Genomic DNA, 8519 nt, shown 5'->3' with positions numbered 1-8519 from the left:
TTTAGGATTTTAGAAAGCTTATAATTTTGATTCAATTCTTAATTTTTATATATATATATATATATATATTTTATGCTAATTAAAAATTCAATAAAATTATAATATTTTTAAATACAAAAACTAAAATATCAGAGAAAAATACATGCTGACAAAAATGATAGATGAATGATGGAAGGAAACTAAAATTAATGTAACTAATTAAAATATATGGAAATACTGATTCTTTTCAATAACATATATTTTTCTTATCTCAAATATATTGGGATAATATTGTCAAGAGAAGGTTTCGATTTCAAATTCATTTATATAATATCATTAAGGTTAATCATATTTAAGGTATTGTTAAATTTTAAATTCTACCAATAATATAAGGATATTGAATATATTACAACATATATGATAATCAACCTTAAACATACAAAATATATGTAATTTTCTTAATTACTTTTTTTTTTTACATTTATGAAAGGTTACTAATTCTAAAATATTTCGTTAAAAGATGTGTGTTTAATATATTTATGTGTATAAAAATAGAAAACAAAAACAATATTTAAGATAAATGAGACTATCTTGAAAGATGAATGAAATATAAGAAAAGGTGTTTATTGAGATTGATATGAATTAATGCATTGGAAAAGTAATATAGAGAAAGAGTAGTTTGAAGAATGTTTAGGGTTTGATTGTTGAGGTTTGGATAGCTCCACCTGGTTTGAAACATGGGAAGTGTAGGTGATGGGTGGTGGGGCCCTTTGTTGCATGACTAATCAGCATTTGGGGCCACCTACGAGAGTTGTTTTAAGGGTATACACTATCGAAGACTTATGTAGGCTTCGTCGATTTTGATTAGATATTGGGTCATTGTGGGGTAGGGTTTGGTTTCATCTCCACATGCATCTTGGCATGTGTGCCCATCTACTCATGAACGTCTCTTTCAACCCCTCTTTCGGTCAAATGCATGGGAGGAATCTCAAACAATGTCCAATGACAACAAAAACAAATCACATTATAGCTAGCTTTTCTAAAAATTCTTAGGGATTTTCTTTATCTTTAACACTAAAGACTAAAAGGTTTTAAGTTGGGAACAATGTGAAGAGAAACGATAACAGTTGTTTTTGATAATATGTTTTGGTTTTAGACCTAAGGTATATATTGGATAGGTAAAAAATTGGGGGACTTTTGGCTTTGGTTACAACCGAGGTAATATCCTGAAGGATACTGCCTTGATTTTTCAGCAATGAAGTAGTAAGGAAGAAAAAAAAAAAAAAAGGGGAGGGAGGGGTCATTACCTCGGTTCAACCGAGATAATAACATGAGCTATGGTAGCGGTTCTAGCTTGAACCGCTTTCAAAGATCTTTTTTTAAAAAAAAAAAATCTTGAGCACCCTATAGCATCGGTTGTGGCTAAACCGAGGCCATAGACAAGCTTTCTACCTCGGTTTTGCCTACAACTAAGGCTTATTCTCCTGTAATTTTTTTTAATAACAAGTCTGTTTTTGTGATATCCACTATCACAAAAATAGACATGCATATCAAACAGTACAATAACAACACAGATTCAATACAATAGTCAATATTTACATCACATAATGTTTAAAACATAATGTACAAAGTCGAATAACTATAAATCAGCATGTTCTAATGCATTTTAAATCTAATAACTATGAACTATTATATAATCTAAGTAAATGTTTTGCAAGTGCCTTCCTCATGAGTGTAAGTGGCTTCTGAAGAAGTGGAGTAGGAGTCTTTAATCTCTGCACAAGACAATTGATATTAATTAGTGTATATGAATTTCAAATGGTGAAGAAAATCAAAATTCATTAAATTTAAATATTACCATTTCCCAGCCACTTCTAATATTGGCATAAATAGTGTGTGTCATCCAATACATTACATAGTATCCGCACTCATATGATTTACTTTGTCTGTGACATTACAATATATCATCACAGTTGTAAAAAGTTAGTGAAAATCGTTAAAACAAAACAATTATAAGAAAGTGTGGCTTTAGCATATGTCAAACCTTGAGAGCCAACCATGCAAGCTTTTTACTGCTAGCAGTTGATCTTTCAACCATCATCATACGTGTTGCAATGGAACTATTAAAAACAAAAGGCTTTATCATTCATTTATATAAAGTCCATCCATTGAAGTTCTTACCAATCAATTACTTGTCTGAGATGTTTGGGAGGAAACTTATGCAATGAGCAGAACCACATAACATAGCTCTCTAGTATGGAAACAATAAGTAGTTGTCAATGGTGCTGAAATTGATAATAACTTAATTGTTATATATTAAAATAACAGATGATACTTTGAAGTTAACAAACTTCACTTACCCAGATATATAAGAAAATTGTTGCATTAAGACATATTGTGAGACTTCATGCCAACAAGCTTTAAGTCTTGCATCGACACTAAACTCTTCATATTTGGAGAGTATCCTTGTGGTACCTTGATACTCTTTAAACAAAGGCAAAAGCTTAGCTTTTCTTGTCTGGACATTGTGTAACATGCAGGGGGAAAATAAGTACTTTTACCAATCTCTTTAGGTGTCAACTCTTCTCAGATCTTCATGTCAACCAAATCTAAACAAGCATTCATTTCATTTTTTATCTTTCCTTGAATGTTGAGTAGTGTACCAATTAAGCTATCACACACATTTTTTCTCTACATGCATCACATTTATGCAATGTCTAACATCTAACTTTGACCGGTATGAAAGATCAAAGAATATTGATTTCTTCTTCCAAGGAGTCATTACAGATGACTTTTTGGATGTTTTTCCAAATACATGATGTATTTTATTAACTTTTTCAAGAATTTGAAGGTCAGTAAGTGGATTTGGTACTTTGTCCCTCTCTTGATATCCATTGAATGTTTTTTCTAACCTTCAATATGGATGATTAAATCATAGAAATCTTCAATGATGCAAATACATTGTCTTCCTTCCGTGTTTCAATTGATGAGCTCCATTATTCACATATAGGATATGCTTTATGACCCTTGACATTGTATCCTGACAAATTACCGTAAGCTAAGAAGTCATTAATAGAACAAAATAACATTGCACGTATCGAAAAAGTTTCAGAAGCGAATGCATCAAATATTTCAACCCCATCAACCCACGACAACTTCAAGTCTTCAACATAGTGGGCTTAAATAAACATCTATGTAATTTCCAGACTGCTTTGGACCAAATATCATCATAAACAACATCATGTACTTCTTTTTCATGCACAATGAATGAGATAAGTTGTAAATTATCAATATAACTAGCCAACAATTGTGATTGGTACTTAGGTTATCAAATGGGTTTATTCCATCAATGGTTAAACCAAACCTTAGATTTCTACATTCTTGACCAAATTGGGGGAATTGTTGATCAATATTTTTCCATTGCTTTGAATCAACTAGATGATGAAGCAGCTCGTTAATTTTTCTCTCATCTGCATGTCATCTAAGGTTTTTAGCATCTTTTGGATTCGCAAACAAATGCTTAAGTCTGGCCACAATTGGAAGGTACCAAACTACTTTCAAAGCATATCCATTTTTTTCTATTTGACCATTATTTTCACTATTGTTTTTTGACTTGTATTGTGATAACCCATATTTTGGACACTTTTTCAAAAATTCAAACTTTTTCCTATATAAAATGTAGTCATTGGGACAAACATGTATCCTTTTATACTTCATAGCCATCGGACAAAGAATTTTCATCGCATTATAATTACGAGTGGGTAGTGTATTTCCATCTAGCAGCATTTCATTCAACAACATCAACAATTATGTGAAACTCTTATCAGTCCATCCATTGGTCACCTTCAAATTCATGAGCCTTAACACTGCTAACAACCGTGTGAACTTAGTTGAACCAACATACATAGGTGTTTTTGCATCAGTTGACATCGTCTCAAACACATGAGCTTTGGCAAAATTTTCTACGCTGACATCAAGGATCATGTGCTCTAATTCTTCATTCGGTCGATCTTCTTCCATGGTAGAATCAATAACATTTTCAGTTTGGGAGATAGTCGGAAAGTGTATTTCTTCATCGTGTCATATCCATGTTGTATAGCATCGTAGGAAACCATCACAGATAAGATATTCCCTAATTTGGGTTGCGTTCAACTTTCTCCCATTCAAACAGTTCACACAAGGACATCTAAACTTTACTTCACCATCACTTCTACTATTATTACGTTACGCAAATTGTATAAATTCCTCCACCCCTCTCTCATACTCAACATTAATGCGTGGTAAATTAATCCAATTTCGACCCATACATAAATATTCTGAAATATTCTACAAAATTACAATACAAAAATATTTTTTGTATTGATCATTTAACAACAAATTTAGGTTAATTCAATTCAATCATACAATTAATAAGGATTGAAATAATCACATATTCAACATAAGAAGTTATAAAAATAACATTACAAAATTAAAAAAGTAAACTTTAAAATCATACAAGTATACAAAATTATACACATATTATATGATCATTCAATCACATATCAATCATACAAATTATATGATCCTATTAAAAAGTAAACTTTATACATTAATATAAGAACCTGATAGTGCAAAAAGCCATTAATAATGGACAATTCAAACATTCAATCATACACTCAAATGATCAATTCGAACATTCAATCATACATAATTACATATATTCAACATACAAAAATTAAAAATTAACAAAAGAAAATTAATAAACACAATAATAGGAACCTGAGAGCTTGAAAAAGTAGACAACAACAGAGAAGATGTGATTACCCGCGTTTCTAAATGGAACAAATTTCACAGTAAAAACATAGTACCTACAAAAATACAACAAAACGTAACTTTGATCATCCAAAACAATAAAAAACGCATCAAACAATCCAAAAATGAAAAAAACAGATACAAACGTTCGCGATGAAAAATGAAGAAGAACGTCATCTATAGTGTTCACGACAGCAAAAAAACAGATATAAACGTTCGCGATGAAAAATGAAGAAGAATGTCATCTATAGTGTTCACGACAGCAAAAAAACAGCAAGAAGCAAGGTCGAAAACTGGCATGGCGCGGCGAAGGAGAGAATACATACGGGAGCGAACTGTTGCGCGAAGAAGAAAACATTGTTTCATATCCTTGAGAAATTTTAACCCTGACAGGAGATACTGCCTCGGTTGCTTTTAAAACCGAGGCAGTAGGGTAGCTATGGCCTCGATTCTCTAGACAACCGAGGCCTAAAGTGCCAAGGAAAAAAATAAAAAATTATATTAAATGACATTTTTGCAATTTTAATAAACGATTTTACCTCGATTCAGTGTCAAACCGAGGTATAAATTATCCCTGCACAATATTAATTACTCTCTATGAAAATCTAAATGTTACAGCTAACTAATTTTATGAGAGGAGGATATAGCCTCAGTTCTGTAGGGAACCGAGTCCATGACCTCCTTTCAAAATGTTAGTTAGTTCAAACATCAAAGTACAAAGCGAGAATGTCAGTGGAGCATAGGGGTTTTGGCCTCGGTTCTAAGAGTAACCGAGGCCAAAAACCTTGGATAAAGATATTTGTCATATTGCAGATAGAATTGTCAATTGGAGTAGGGGGTTTTGGCCTTCATTCTGATAGTAACCGAGGCCTTTATTAACATATTTTTTCTTTAATTTAAGAAATTATTGTTTTGTATTACATGGTTGTATGGTCATTCTCACGTGTTAGATTGAACGACTATCATTTGACCAACCAAATAGTCAATACCTTGTGGGATTAACATAAATATTAATTAGTTTTTTTTAAAAAAAAAAGTAGGATTACCAGTAATTGGATTGTGATTAGGTCATCGTTAATCCAAGACCCACTCTGAAAACTATAAATACGAGGAAGAGAGAGAGAAAGAATTGATACTAAGAATTAATGGCTTGATTGACATGCAACAGGTTATGAGAGGATTGATGATAAGATTCAGACTTTGAATTGTGATGATTTGTCATTTGGAGTTATTGGAAATCCTAGACAAATTTTAGAGATGAGCTCAGTATTAGACTCAACTTATGGATGTATGTAGTTGTCTTGTAGACGATTTGTCTTAAACGATGTTATATATGACATCACTTAGACGATGAATCTTTGACATTAGTCTTTAGACATTATATGAATACACTAAACACGTTAAGTCAAATTCATTCAACATTTCTCATACCAAGAAGTGTGATTAGACAATAATGTCTATCTTCAACTAATGGTTTAGTGAAGATGTCAGCTAATTGAGCCTTTGTGTTTACATATTGTAAATCCACAATACCCTTGTTAGCATGATCATATATGAAATTATGCTTGACCTCAATATGCTTTGTGTGTGAATGCAATGTAGGATTCTTAAATAAACTAATAGCAGTATTATTATCATAAGGATCTTACCTTGGAAGTAGTTGTAGTCTTCTAGTTTATTCTAGATCTAAAGTAGTTGTGAGCGGTAGTGAGTGGCAAATATATATTTTGCTTTTGTACTTGATAGTGCAATTGTGTTATGCTTCTTGCTTAACCATGAGACAAGGTTTCCTTTGATAAAGTGGCAGCCTCCAGTTTTGCTTTTACGCTTTACTTTGTCTTCAGCATTGTCAACACCATAATAGCCTTCTAATTTCACGATTTCGCTTCCTTCGTAGCATAGGTTGAGATTGGCACTTGTTATCAAATAGCGAAAGATACGCTTAACAACACTAAGATGAGTTTCTCTGGGATCTGACTGAAATCTTGCACATAAACAAACATTGAACATTATGTCAAGTCTAGACGTAGTGAGATACTAAAGTGAGCCTATCATTTGATGATATGTGGTGTTGTCCACTTTTGTTGAGCTTTTGTATAGTCCTAGGCTATTTATTGGATGCATTGGAGTTCTCATCTCCTTTGCTTCATCAATTTTGAACTTTTTCAGCAGCTGCTAAATGTATTTAATCTTATGGATATAAATTGCGTCCTTTTCATGCTTGATTTATAGTCTGAGAAAGAACTTTAGCTCACTCATCATGCTTATTTCATATTCATCTTGCATCATGATGGAGAAGTGTTGACACAATTCTTCATTAGTAGCACCAAAGATAATGTCATCAACATATATTTGAATTATAATGAACTCTTGATTGACATTTTTCCTGAATAGCATGGTGTCTACTTGACCCCTCGTGAAACCATTATTGATAAAGAAGAGACTTAACCTCGGTACCAAGCTTTGGGAGCTTGTTTTAATCCATATAAGGCTTTGTAAAGTCTAAAGACGTGTGTTGTGTTGATTGGACATTCAAATCCCGGGGGTTGTTTCACATACACTTCTTCCTTATTATCGTTGTTTATAAATGCATTCTTAATGTCCATTTGATATGGTATAATTTTATTGAATGTCGTGAATTACAAAAGAATATGAATGGCTTCTAACCTTGCTACTGGAGCATAGGTTTTGGTGTAGTCAATCCCTTCTTACTATGAATATCCTTTCACAACTAGTGTTGCTTTGTTTCAAATGATTCTTCCGTCTTCATCTAGTTTGTTGCGATAGACCCATTTAGCTCTGACTAGATGTTTTCCTTGGGGTAACTGAATGAGTTCCCACACATCATTTTTCTTGAATTGATCGAGCTCTTCCTTCATAGCTTCTACCCATGAGTTATCTTCCAAGCCCAATTGACACTCGATGACTCTATTTGAAAAATCAGAGTTATAATAAGTTACTTTGCAATATTCTCTTATTCTTACATGCTTGTTCATATTCCCTCTGATCTTTTTTGAAGAATGATCCTTAACTATTAAATGATTAGTAAACATTATTCCAAGAAAATAAAGAAATTCCACTATTATGCATTTACTTACCTTACTTTCATTATCTTATCTTATGTAATGGATTTCATTGTTTTAAAAAGAAACAAGATAAAAAAAAAATAGAATAAAAAAACAAAACTGGACACCAAACAACAAACCCTAAATTACAAATGACAGAACAAAACTATTTCAAACAACAATGCAAAAAGAATAATGAAAAAACCATAATCTTTTGACGAAAACAGTTACAAAAATGAAAAAAACTGCAAATACCCAAACACCCTTAACGTTGTAGAAAGTGAACCGAAAACCTAAATCACGAAACACGAAAACCCACGTCAAATGAAGCATAGAAGTTTTGAAGTTCACCAGCAGAAATGGTGGAATGTTGGTTCGATGAACATAGCTCCTCTAATAAGAACCGTCTAAGAACGAAGAAGAAGCATGTTGAAAGAACATCAGAAATTGTTCTTTCCTCTTAGTTTTTTTTATTTTTTCTTCTTTCTTTAAAAATATTTTAGATTTATTCTATTCTAAGGACACATTTCAGAAAATCTTTTATTCTTAATTTTCATTTTTTATTGTCAGTTTATACAGCAACTTCAATCTATTAAAATGCATCTTGTGGCTAAAACAAGGTTTCAATAATTAAAATAGATAATATTTAAAACGTAAGCTTAACAGAAAAATGCTTAGACCGGA

This window comes from Vigna radiata, chromosome 2 (assembly GCF_000741045.1).
Source record: "Vigna radiata var. radiata cultivar VC1973A chromosome 2, Vradiata_ver6, whole genome shotgun sequence".
In the NCBI taxonomy this organism is placed as follows: domain Eukaryota; kingdom Viridiplantae; phylum Streptophyta; class Magnoliopsida; order Fabales; family Fabaceae; genus Vigna; species Vigna radiata.
The sequence above is the reverse complement of the archived record's forward strand: the minus strand, read 5'-3'. Positions refer to the sequence as shown.